This window comes from Cavia porcellus, unplaced genomic scaffold (assembly GCF_034190915.1).
Source record: "Cavia porcellus strain 051 isolate PalLab524CR breed Dunkin Hartley unplaced genomic scaffold, mCavPor4.1 scaffold_1, whole genome shotgun sequence".
Classification (NCBI taxonomy): domain Eukaryota; kingdom Metazoa; phylum Chordata; class Mammalia; order Rodentia; family Caviidae; genus Cavia; species Cavia porcellus.
In genome coordinates this window covers 54404862-54419310 of record NW_026947484.1, presented here as the reverse complement: position 1 = coordinate 54419310, position 14449 = coordinate 54404862, and positions in this window count along the sequence as shown.

Genomic DNA, 14449 nt, shown 5'->3' with positions numbered 1-14449 from the left:
CCAACCTGACTTCTGATCTCTTTGTCTTCTTCCACTTCTCTATTTCCTCCTTGACCCATTTTAAATTTTAACCCCTGGGGGTAAAATTGGTATATTAAGGACTTGTGTACTGCATAAAATTTCTTAGTTTGTTTTATATTTTGTTATATAACCACAAATCTAGTTCATGTAGTTAAAAGTAAAAATTAATGGTTATCTCAGTTTGTCATTTTCTATGCTGTATTTGATGCTGCTGGTATCACTATGGCCAAAAGAGTCATAATTCTAAGCAGCTACTGGTGCTGGTATTACATGACTGAGAGTGACTAAGGGTCACAGAAAATACTGTGGTACAAAGAGCCAGGGACTGACTGAGTCAAACAAGCAGCAACTTCTCATTTCCAACAAACTGAAGATGCAGGATCTTCTAACAGACTCAAAACTCCAACACCAGCTACATTTAGAACACACTTCAGAGAAGTAGTCAGTACCTAAGGGTTCTAAATTCTAGCAATAATGCAGTCCACCATAGGCAATTTATAAGCATCACTCCAGGAATTAAACTAAAAAGAGAGAAGGAGAGAGACAGAGAGAGAGACAGAGAATGAGAAGACACTTAAGATGCAAACTCAGACACTCAGTTTAACAAAGGCCAACGCAGGGGCAATTTGAGGTGGGACAGTGCAAAAGCCTCCCCCTGGCCTCTCTGAAGAGGAAACAACAAAGTAATCAAATGATGCTCTGGAAAAAAAAAATCAAATCAGAAATAATCTCTCAGATAATTGCAGAGATGGTATCTAAAGTAAAGACTATGCTTAGTGATCTAGAGCAGATACAGCCAAAAAATAAGTGAGCTTAAGAAAATTATGGAAGCCATGAGGCAGATTCAAGAAGATATCCAGGAGAATAAACATTGCATTGAAAGTATTCTTGGCAGCTGTGCCCAGCCAGCTCCGGGGATTTGGGCCTGCCTGCCTGTGCCCTCAACTCTGGAGACTAGGCAGCGTGGATTGAGTGTCCCCGCACCATCCCAAATCCCTGCAGGAAGTTAGGATCCTTATTCCCACTGAACAGGGAACTTTGTGGCTTCCTGCCACACTGGACCAGCTCAGCAGGGTTTGAGCCTGCCTGCCCCATCTCCAGTGACCCTCTCTCAATCCAGGGAACTGGGTGGCCAGTGTCCCAGGAATTGAGGGCATAGAAGAGGATTTCCAACAGACTTTGGGGAAGCCGTAGAATAACACTTGAAACATAGAAATATAGGAAAATGACAAAATGAAAGACCAAATTACAATCTCAAACCTCCAGCCCATCCAAAGAAACGTTAGGAGCTACATACATAGAAGAAAACATGTTATACAACAGAAATGCCTGAAATAATAGCAACTGAAATAAAGAAACAACTATGGGAAGCTTTAAAGGAATTGAAACTAGAAATAATCTCCCAGGTAAAAGAAGAAATGATAAAAGAAATGAAAGAGATGCTGAACATATCTACAGAAGAAACAGTAAAAAAAATGGGAGGAACTAAACAAAAAGAATCCCTGGATGAACAATATAAGAAACAAACAATACATGAGGCAGATGCAAAGAGATATATAGGAAACCAAAAATTCCATTGAAAGTTGTAAAAATCACCTCAATGAAAGTGAAGATAGAATTTCAGACCTCAAAGACAAGATTGTAGCTACTGAACAGGAAAGGAAAGATCTTTTAAAAACAACAAGGAATCCAGAAATAACAAGTCAACAACTGCAAGATGATGCAAAGAAAAATGACATAAGACTAATAGGGATAAATGAAAAAGAAGGAGACAACATAAAGGATTTCAAGAGGATATTTAGAGAAGTAATAGCTGAAAATTACTCAAACATGAGAATGGAAACTGACATCAAAATCAGTGAAGCATATGGAACTCCAAATTGCCATGACCAAAAGAAAACTACACCCAGACATATAATAATTACCATCCCAGAAATCCAATAAAAGAATAGAATATTAAAAGCTGTCAGAAAAGACAGATCACTTATTAAGGAAAACCTATCAGAATCACAGCAAACTTCTCAGCACAAAAAATAAAGTCAAGAAGAGCATCGAGTGAAGTATTCCAGATCCTAAAGGAAAATGATTTCCAATCAAGACTGATGATGTACACTGCAACACTGTCCTTCAAAATTGATGGAGAAATAAGATACCTCCATGACAAAGAACAGCTGAAAAACTTCATGATCTCCAAGCCAATCCTGCAAGAATACTAAAAGACACTTAGGAAAACAACCACTAAGCAAAGCAGACAATTAAACAGAATGGAAAGATAAAGATGAAACAGCAGAAAGATAACATGTTAACAATAAACCAATATATAACAGTTATAACCATTAATGTAAGTGATCTCAATGCACCAATTAAAAGAAACATATTGGCAGAATGGATCAAGAAACAAGATCCAAACATATGCTGTTTACAAGAAATCCATCTAACCCAAAAGGATACTCACAGACTGAAAGTCAAAGGATGGAAAACAATACTTCATGCAAGGGGAACCCAAAAAAAAGAGGGGGTGGCTATTATGTTTGCAGACAATGTGAACTTCAAACCAAGAATGATCAGAAGAGATAAAGAAGGTCATTACATACTGGTTAGGGGAAACATTCAAGAGGAAGAGATAATCAAATATATATGCACCAAATTCCAGAGCACCCAGTTATATAAAGCAAGTATTAATAGAAATCAAAAACCAAATTAGAAATAACACATGTATAACAGGAGATCTTAACACACCGTTGACACCAAGGGACAGATTAACCAGACAGAAAATTAGCAAAGAAATAACAGAACTGAATCACACCTATGAACAAATGGACTTGATAGACATATACAGAGTGTTCCATCCAACAACAACAGAATACACATTCTTCTCAGCAGTACATGGGACATTCTGTAAAATAGACCGTATTTTAGCCCACAGAACATATTTAAATAAATGCAAAAGAGTTCAAATTATTCCAAGCATGTTATTGGATCATAGCTCCATGACATTAGAAATTAATGATAAAATATACTGCAAAATCACACAAACACATGGAAACTGAATAACACACTCTTGAATAATCAGTGGATCACAGGGGAAATTAAAGAAGAAATTAAACAATGCCTACATGCAAACGAAAATACAAATACAACTTACCAGAATCTGTGGGATGCAATGAAAACTGTCCTCAGAGGAAAATTTATTGCACTGAGTTCCCACATCAGGAAAACAGAATGAATACAAATAAATAACCTGATGCTACATCTCAAACATCTAGAAAAAGAAGAGCAAGTCAAACCCAAAGCCAATAGAAGGGAGGAAATTATAAAAATCAGAGCAGAAATTAATGCAACAGAGACTAAGAAAACAATCCAAAGAATCAATGAATCAAAGAGTTGGTTCTTTGAAAGAATAAATAAAATTGATGAACCCCTAGCCAACCTCATTAAAAAAGGGAAGAAAAAGCTCAAATTCATGCAATAAGGAGTGAAAAAGGCAAAATCAATACAGACTCTGTGCAAATACAGAAGATCATCAACACCTATTTCAAAAACTTCTACTCTCATAGGTTTGATAATACAGAAGAGATTGACAGATTTCTAGAAACATAAGAAGTACCAAAGCTAGGTCAAGAAGATGTAAAACTGCTGAGTAACCCAATCTCTACTAATGCAACTGACAATGTAATTAAGTCCTTATCTACAAAGAAGAGCCCAGGCCCAGAGGATTCACTGAGGAATTTTAAAGAAATACAAAGAAGACTTAATGTCAACACTCCTCAAAATATTCAATGAAATTGAAAGGGAAGCAAGCCTTCCCAAGTCATTCCTGGAAGCAAATATTAATCTAGTACCAAAACCTGAGAAAAACCCAACTAAAAAAGAGAAATACAATCTCCCTAATGAACAGAGATTCAAAAATCCTCAATAAAATATTGACCAATAGGATGCAGCAAATCATCAAGGAGAGTATGCACCATGACCAAGTGGAATTCATCCCAGGCATGCAGGGATGGTTCAACATACATAAATCAATAAGTGTAATCCACCATATCAATAAATCCAAAAGTAAGAATCACATGATCTTCTCTATAGATGCAGAAAAAGCTTTTGATAAGGTCTGACATTCATTTATGATAAGAACCTTACAGAAAATTGGAATAGATGGTCTTTACCCCAATATAATATAGGCCATCTATGACAAAACAACAGCCAGTATCATACTAAATGGCCAAAAACTGAAGACCTTTATTTTATTAATATCATACACAAGACAAGGATGTCTCTTATCACTGCTCCTATTTAATATAGTACTGGAAATACTAGCCAGAGAAATTAGACAAGAGAGAGAAATAAAATGGGCAAATATAGAAAAAAAGATGTTAAATTATCACTTTTTGTGGATGACATGATACTCTACATAGAAGACCACCAAAACTCCATTGAAAGACTCCTAGTCATAATAAATAAATTCAGTAATGTAGCTGGATACAAAATCAATACTCAAATATCAAAAGCATTTCTATACACTACCAACAAAATCATAGAGAGAGGAAAAAGAGAAGCCACACCCTTTATGCTGGCAACCAAAAAAAGAAGTGAAAGATCTATATAGGGAAAATTATAATGCACTGAAAAAAGAAATTGAAGAAGATCTCAGAAAAAGAAAGACATCCCTTGCTCATAGATAGGTAGAATAACTAATGTGAAAATGGCCATTCTCCCCAAAACTGTTATACAGATTCAATGCAATCCCAATAAAAATACCATCAACATACCTCATAGATCTGGAGAAATCACTCCTAAAATTAATCTGCAACCAGAAGAGACCTAGAATAGCAAAGACAGTTCCAAGCAGCAACGGCAAGGCAGGAGGCATCACAGTCCCTGACTTGAAGTTATACTACAAAGCCACTGTAGTAAAATCAACACGGTACTGGAATTAAAACAGAGCCAAAGTTCAATAGAATAGATTAGAAGATACAACCACAACTACAAACACAAACACACTCAACCACTTTATCTTTGATAAAGGGGCCAAACATGTTCCCTGGAAGAATGACAGTCTTTTTAATAAATGGTGTTGGAAGAACTGGCTCTCCGTATTTTGAAAACTAAGAATAGACCCTTCCCAGAATCAATAACTGGGATCATGACTTATTAAAAAGTTTCTGCAAATCAAGAGAAATCTCCAACATAGTGAAAAGAAAATCCACAAACTGGGAAAAAATCTTAGTGAATTGTCCCTCAGACAAAGGACTTTTGTCTAAAACATATGAAGAATTAAAAAAAAAATCAGACCCACAAAATTCAAGAAGCCAATCCAAAAATGGGCATCTGAGATGAATACACAATTCTCAGATGAAGAAATATTAATGGAAAATAAATACAAGAAAAAAATGTTCATCATCACTATTCACTAAAGAAATGCAAATTAAAACCTCACTGAGATTTCATCTCACTCCAGAAAGAATAGCCAGGATCAAGAAAACTACCAACAACAAATGCTGGAGAGGCTGTGGGAAAAAAGGAACTCTCCTGCACTGTTGGTGGGAGTGTAGACTGGTGCAAGCATTGTGGAATTCAGTCTGGAAATTTCTCAGAAAGCTGCATTTGGAAGTCCCATTTGCTCTAGCTATTCCACTCCTAGGCATATTCCCAGAAGAATGGAAAACATCATACCACATTGATATATGTGCACCCATGCTTATAGCAGCACAATTTGTAATAGCCAGATCTTGGAAACAACCTAAGTGTCCATCAGCTGAGGAATTGATAAAAAAAGTTGTGGTATTTTTGTACAATGGAGTACTACTAGCTATAAAGAATAATTACATTGAGATATGTATAAATAAATGGACACATCTTGAGACCATATTCATAAGCAAAATAAATCAAACTCACATGTATAAATACCATATAGTCTCCCTTTTGTAAGAAATGGTATGAGTACATAAAATTTTATGTTAATCATGATTCCCCATTATATTGCTTTGAAGCCTTATAATGTCTTCATTCATTAAGTGGAATGTTTTTATTCTGGTTTATTTGATTTTATTGTCTGTCATGGTATGAACAGCCATTTTGAAGAAAACAAGACATTATAATAGCTAGTGATGATTTAATGTCATCTTATTTTGAAGTCCCACCAAACTTTTGTTCTTCTGTCTCCATCAGTTTTATCATGTTGTATCTGATTGGATTTTATTATATGTGATAGTATAAACAAATTTTTTTATAGACAAGGAGATAATATAGTAACCATTATTTGTTCTCTGTTTGTTGGTTCTGAATACCCTGTAATACTTTCATTCTCTTGAATGGTTTTGCACTGTCTTTTTATGTTTGATACTATAGTATATCAGGTATATTCAAATATTTCAAGGAAAGGGACACTATGATAGCTAATGTTATGTCGGATTGCCTTGTGGTGAAACACTATGTTGCTTAAATTGTTCTGTTCTGACCTGTGTTGTTGTCTCTTTTATTTTATTCTTATTTTTAAATTAAAAAGAAAGAAAGAAAGAAAGTAATCTCAGCAGAGTGAGCCAATATGAGGGCAAGATCTCAGAAATACAATACAGGCTTGCAATTAGCAATCATGAAATAAATTTTTCTCAAAAATAGCAAAAGACTATGAGAAATCAATCCAGCAGCTGCTAGATGAGACAAAGAATAACTTAAGATTGATTGGAGTCAATGAAAAGGCAGGAGATATCACAAACAGTATAAAAATATGTTCATAGTTGTCATAGCAGAAAACTTTCCTAGTACATAAAAAGAATCTAACAGATAAGGGGCACATACAGAACTCAGATTAGTCATGATTAAAAAAAGTCTACTGCCGGGCATATCATAATCAAGATTCCAGAAACTCAGCACAAGAATAAAGTCCTAAAGGGTGTTAGAGAAAAGGAATAAATCATCTATAAAAGAAAGCCCATCAAAATCACAGCTGACTTCTCAGAACAAACTCTCATGTCAAGGAGAGCTTGGAGTGAAGTACTCCAAGTTCTAAAGGAAAATAACTTTCAACTCAGACTGATGTATCCTGCAAAGCTGTCTTTCAAAACTGGTGGAGAAATAAGATACTTCATGATAGAGAACATCTGAGGAAATTCATAACCACCAAGCCAGCACTCCAAAATGATTTAAAGGGCATTATTGAGAGAGATAATAAGAACTATACCTCCATTAACCCCAAAAGAAGGAACCCACCAATGAAAGCAAGCAAGTAAGCAGAAAAAAGGGGAAAAAGAGGCAAAACGAACAATAGGAAAATAATATGACCAGGACAAGTCAATACATATCAGTTATAATGATCAGTGTTAATGGTTTTAATTCACCAATCAAAAGACACACACTGGCAAACGGATCAAAAAGGAAGACTTAATAATATGCTGCATACCATAAACACATTTAATTCAAAAAGAAACTCATAGAATAAAAGTCAAAGGATGGAAAAATAGTACTCCATGAGGAACCCCCAAACAGCAGGGGTAGCTATTCTAAGACAAAATAAACTTTAAGCCAAGATGGATTAAAAGATATAAAGAATGTCACTACATTGTTGTAAAGAGAACAACCCAAGAGAAAGAGATAACAAGTATGATATATATGCATGAAATACAAGTATATCCAACTATATAAAAAATAATAACCGTCATGCAAAATCAAACAAACACTAATACAATTGTATTGGGGGATCTCAATATCCCACTATCACAAAAATATAGACCAACAAAAAATCAACAATGAAATATTACAACTCAAACAAACGTTTTTTGTCTTTTTGAGACAAGGTCTCACTATGCACTTCAGGCTGGGCTTGAGCTCAGTTTGTAGCCCAGACTTGTCTCAAACTCATAACAATCCTCCTGCCTCCACTTCATGAGTGCTGGGATTACAGGCATGCACTACCATAGAAGGCTTCAAACAAACATCTGAACAAATGGAGTGAGTAGATGTCTGCAGAGTGCTTTGCCCAACAACTTCAGAATACACATTCTTCTCAGCTGCACAGAACATTCTTCAAAATAGAATACATACTAACTCATAGAACATGCTTAAGTCAATGCAAAGGAATTGAAATTATCCCATGCATATTATCAGAGAGTAGCAGAATGAAATTGGAAATCCATGACAAAAGAAACGATAAGAAATTTATAAACACATGGAAGTTAAATATCACCCTTCTGAAGAAACAGTGAGTCACAGATGAAATTAAAGAAGAAATTAGACAGTTTTTACATTGAATTATAATGACAATACAACATACAAGAACTCATAGGCACAGTGAAAGCTGTTTTAAGTAAGAAATAGGGAGCAGTAAATCCCTATATCAGGAAAACAGAGCAAGTACTTATAAAAATGTTAATAGTGAACCTCAAACTCTTAGAAAAAGAATAGCAGACTTTGAAAAAACTCATACAAGAGACAAAATTATAAAGATCAGTGATATTAATTCATTGGAGATTAAAATAATACAGCATATCAATGAATTGAAGAGTTGGGCCTTTGAAAGGTTAAATAAAATCAACAAAATCTTATTCAACCTTATCAAAAAGGAAAGAAAAGACTCAAATTCACGCAATTAGCAATAAAAAGGGTGAAATCACAATGGACCCTGCAGAAATCCAGAAAATTGTCTATATCTACTTTGAAACTTGTCTTAGAATAAGATGGAAAATGCAGAAGAAATGGACAGATTCCTAGATACCTATGAATTACCAAAGCTGAATCATAAAGATATAAAAATCCTAAGTAAACTAATATTAATGAAACCAAAGGTATAATTAAAAATCTACCAACAAAGAGAAGTCCAGGCCCTGATGGATTCACTGCTGAATTCTAAGAGAAATTTAGAGATCTCACACCACTACTTTCCAAAATGTTCAACGAAATTGAAAGGAAAACTGCTCCCAAATTCATTACTGGAAGCAAGTATATCATACTGATACCCAAACCAGAGAAAGACCCAACTAAGAAAGAGAACTATAGGCCAATTTCTCTAATGAACATTAATAAACATATCCTCACTAAGAGACGGGTGAACAGAGTGTAGCAAATTATCAAGAAGATTCTACACCATGACCAAGAGGTATTCATCTCGGATTGCAGGGATGGTTCAACATTTATAAATCAATAACCTTAATACACTATATTAACATAGCCAAGATCATAAATCATCTGATCATCTAATAAACACAGAAAAATCTTTTGAACAAGCCCAGCATCCGTTCATGATCAAAAACTCTATGGAAAACTGGAATAGATGATCTGCATGTAAATCTGATAAAAGCCATCCATGACAAACCAAGCCAACATCATACTTAGTGGATCAGATCTGAAATATTTCCCTCTAAAATCAGGAATAAGACAAAGATATCCACTGTCTCCATTCTTATTTAACATAGTCCTGAAAGCTTTAGCCACAGAAATTAGAGAAAAAAAAGGAAGAGGTTAAATTTTCATTATTTGCGTTATTTACATAAAAGACTCCCAAAACTGCACTAAAAATCTGGTAGATTCAATAAGCAAATTCAGCAGCATAGCTCAATACAAAGTCATCACTCAAACATCAATAGCTTTTCTGTATATGAATAACAAACTCACTGAAAGAAAAATCAGGGAAACCAGACCATTCATAATAGTATTCAAAAAAGTGAAGTACCTAGGAGTCAATCTAATGAAGGTTGTAAAAAACCTCTATGTTGAAAACTAAAGTATTTGAAGAAAGGAAGTTGAAGAGGATATTAGAAAATGGAAAGACATTCTTGCTTTTGTATAAGAACCAACATAGTGAAAATGGCCGTACTTCCAAAATTGTTATACTGATTTAATGCTATCCTTATTAAATTCCAACACCATATCTTATAAAAGTAGGGAGAACAATCCGAAAATTCATCTGGAACCAGCAGAGACCTAAAATAGGAAAGGCAGTTCTGTGCAACAAAAGGAAGACAGGGGACCTTACAATCTCTGATTTGAGGTTATACTCAAAGCTACCATGATAAAAGCAGCACGGTACTGGGAAAACAACAGACATGAAGACCAACGGAACTGATCAGAAGATGCAGAAACAACTCCAGACACACTAAGTCACCTTATCTATGACAAAGATGCCAAACACATTCACTGGGAAAATATTTCCTCTTTAATAAATGGTGCGGAAAAAACTGATTCTACACATCCCAAAGATTAAAATTATACCCATATCTCTCACTGTGCAATAAACCAAATTCAGAATGGATCAAAAATCTAAATATTAAAATAGAAACATTAAATCTGTTGCAAAAGAGAGCAGATAAAACTCTTGAAGACACTGGTGTAGGCAAAGACTTCATGAATAAAACCCTGATCACACAGTAACTTTCACAAAGAATCAACAACAGAGATCTCATCTTATTAAAAAAAAAAAAAAAAAAAAAAAGCTTTGGGGGGAAGGGCATTTAGCTCAGTGGCACAAGAGCCTGCCTGGCAAACTTGAGGTAGTGAGTTCAACCCCTGGTAACAACCAAACAAACAAACAACAACAAAAAAAAAATCTTTTATAAAGCAAGGGATACCACCAACAGAGTAAAGAGATGATCCACAATGTGGGAAAAAATGTTTGCCAGCTGTCCAGCTGATCCTCAGACAAAGGATTAGTATTAAGAACATATACAGAATTAAAAAAAAAAAAATAGACCTCACGGATTGAAAGACCCAATTCAAAAATGGGTATCTGAGATGAATACATACTTCTCAGATGAAGAAACACAAACAGCAAATAAATATATAGAAAAAAAAGGCTGGAGATTTAGCTCAGTGGCATAAGTGTTTGCCTGGCAAGCACAAGGTCCTGCATTTGATCCCCAGTAACAAAAAAAAAAAAAAAAAAGAAAAGAAAAGAAAAAGAAAGAAAGACAAAAACATTCAACATCACTGGTCATTCCAGATATGAAAACTAAAACAACACTGAGATTCCATCTCATCCTGGAAATAATGGCTATTTTTAAGAAATCAATCAGTAACATATGCTGGTAGGACTGAGGGGGAAGAGGAAGCCTTTTCCACAGTTGGTGGGAGTGTAGACTGTGCAACCACTGTGGAAATCAGTGTGGAAATTTCTCAGAAACCCAGGATTGCCAGTCTCATTTGACCCAGTTATTCCCCTCCTGAGTATCTTCCCAGTATAATTAAAAACTGTACCACAGCAATATATGTGCACCCAAATTACCAATTTCTCATAGTTCATTGAAAAGAAAAATATTTTCTGATATTTTACAATTAAATGCAGATATCTTGTACCCTGAGTAATTTAAAAATAATAATATGCAATGTAGTAACCAGTGTTACCCTTTACTTATCTCGTTTTGAAATTTTGTTTTATTTTTCTTTTTAAATAAAAAATATATTATCAGTTTTATATATGATTTGACCAAAATTTATATTTTTTAAAGAAAAAAAAATGTATAAAACTCCCACACCAATGTGACTCCCTTGAGAATAATTTTGGAATTACTCTCGTTAGTTCTACCTTTGAGCCCCCAGTGCAGATCTTGTGAAGCAAGCACTAGGATTAAACATTTACATGTTTGATGAATTTCCATGGAGGGTTCATGTGAATTCATGCTTATGCTGAAGTTTGAAACTGATTTATTCAGCTGTTACATCTCCAGCAGGGTTCACCGATGCTTTCTAAAGAGAGCCATCACTGAGCTCTCCTACATAACTCAAAGATGTGCAGCCACAGGGTGGCAATGCTCAGCGCTTCGGGAGGTGGAGATGATCCAACCAGCCAGTGTTGTCATCGCCATGTACAAACTTAGTGACCATGTAGTTCTAAGAGTTCTGGATCCAGAGTTGCAGCTGTGCTTGGGTGTGCCACTCACTGAGCCCCGAGGAGTTGGGCTTAGCCACCAGCCCTTCAAAAGAGTTCTTACCAGCTCCAGATTTCACACAAGAAAGATTTGTAGTGCTACAGTGTCTCAAAGGAAGCTTTTCTTCAATCAGCAATCAACTCATGTCTTTCTGTTAGTCAGACGTCATACTGTAGATTTCAAAATATCTCTTTTTTTCTATATTAAAAGAGCAATTTAAAGCTAAACCCTGTGAATTGTTATAAAGTCTTGTATATGTTCCAGAGATATATACAATTATCTTCAAAAAGTCTACTTGTTCATTTGCCTTTGTATACTTTTCTAAAAGAATTCTATTTTTAGTCTTTATTGAGGAGTAATTGATATACACTAGCACACGTGTTAATACAAATTTCCATATAACTATACCCCAATGAACCCATCACCACAATCAAGGTAGTGAATACACTCAGCCTCTTACAAAATCTTTTTGTGTTCTTTTGTAATATTTCCCATATTCTCACCATTATAGCCCAATCTGCACCACTACACATGCAACCAATTACAGGTTTTCTGCCAGTCTTAGTGTGTATGCTCCAGAGTTTTTCATAAATGTGTTCATACAATGTGTAGCCAATATTCTCTAGTTTGTTTTATTCAGCGTGGTTATTTTGCCATTTGTCCATTACACCCCCATAAAGCATTCCTTTTTAAAACTGGGTGGTATCCACAGAGTAGATGAAATTGTTTAACTTTGTCTGTTGACATATTTGCACTACTTCCAGTATTTAACTTTTGCAAATAAAGGTGCTATAAATTTGTGTGCACAAATCTTTTAGAATGCATAGTATTTGTCCTCTCTTGGGTAAGTCTATAGCCTGATTTTAATGGGAAGCACGGGTTTGATTTTCTTGGATTTAATTTTATAAGGTAATTAACTGTTTTTCTGAAATGATTGTATCACATATTACATTGCAGTCCACATTATATGAAAGTTTCCGTTCTTCCACATCCTCACCAAAGTTTGATATTTTTCTTTCATTTAGCTATTTTTATAACAAGTGGGCTCTAACTGGAATTTCACATATTTTAAAAATTTTTAATAATGGTAGGCATGTTTATTTGGTTCTTTCCTATGCATATGCTTTGTTTGCTGAAGGATCTGTTTGAATATTTTGTCAACTTGCCTATTGGGTGTTTATTTCTCTATTACCGAGGTTTAGAGCTCACTCTGCATTTTGAATAAAGCTCTGTAACAGGCTTGAGGCATCACTCAGGCCTGTGTGATTATTACCACGAGTGGAGCCTCAGGTTCAACCCTCGGCATCAGAATTAAAAGGAAAACCTTCAGTAGACATTTTCTCTGCCAATATTTACCCCTACAATCTGACTCTGAGTTCACATACTTACAAAATGTTTTGAAGAACAAAAATTTTAATGATGTGAAGTCTAATTGATCAGTATTCTTTCTTTCTTTTATTCTTTCTTTTTCTTTCCTTTTTTGGAAAAATTTTTGATACTATCTCTAATAAATCACTACTTAACCAAAGGTCACAAAGATTATTACTGTATTTCCCTCCAAAAGGTCTGTGAGCCTTTATTTTTCTCTTTTTTAGTATTGTAAGAGCTGGGAGTCAAAAGACAAATGATGTGGGTCCCAGTACTACATTTTCCAGGCAGAAGTTGTGGTGTTGTTATCATGTGAAGCACATTAACAAAAACACAAGGTAGAGTGGCAGAGTACGGATCCAAACCACAGCTTCAGATGGCGTGAAGGTAAGGACGCTGGCTGAGCGCTGCAGCAAGGCTTTGGAATTGTACTGTCTCCATCTCTCTTTATTTTTATTGCAGAGATGATTTTCCATAGTTTTCTCCCCTGATTCTAGCGGGGTGTTTGGAGAAGGCTGAGGTCTGAGCTTGGAATAACGAGGTAGAGAACTGCATTCCTGATATTTGTGTCCCCTCTCCTACACTTTCCAGACAGGCAGCTCCCTGATTTGCACTTCCGTTGTTTCTAGAATTGGGCTGGAAAACTGTACATGGAGAAACCCTAGAAAGAGGGTGCGTAGGGACCTAGACTAATGTCTAGGAGCCTCCGACCCTCTGGTGTAAATAAAGAAGGGAGTGAAAAACTTCATACCCTTATACTACACTGAAAACATAGCCCTAGCAATGTATACATTAGGTCTGAATTTATTTTTAAATAATTTTGTTCAAGTATCTAGCTGCAGTTTCACATATAAATATTCAACTAAAATAGCATTTTCATGAACAAGATTGAATGCTAATGAGAAAATGTTCATATGTTTCTTTAAATGAAAAATTTAGGATGCAAAACAATATGCAGAGTTTTAAGTGCACTTTTGTAAAGAACCCATCTATGCATGTAAAGACTAGAAATGTATACACAGAAATACTTTTACAATGTGTCTCCATCTCATAAGAAAGCAGGCAGTTTTTTAATTTTTTAATTTATCTTTCTATTTTGAGATACTTGTAGTCACAAGAAGTTAGGAGAAATAGTAGGGAGAAACCCTGTGCCCCACCCAGTTTCCTTCAATGGTAACACCCTAAGAAGAAGCTAGTGATGGTCCTCA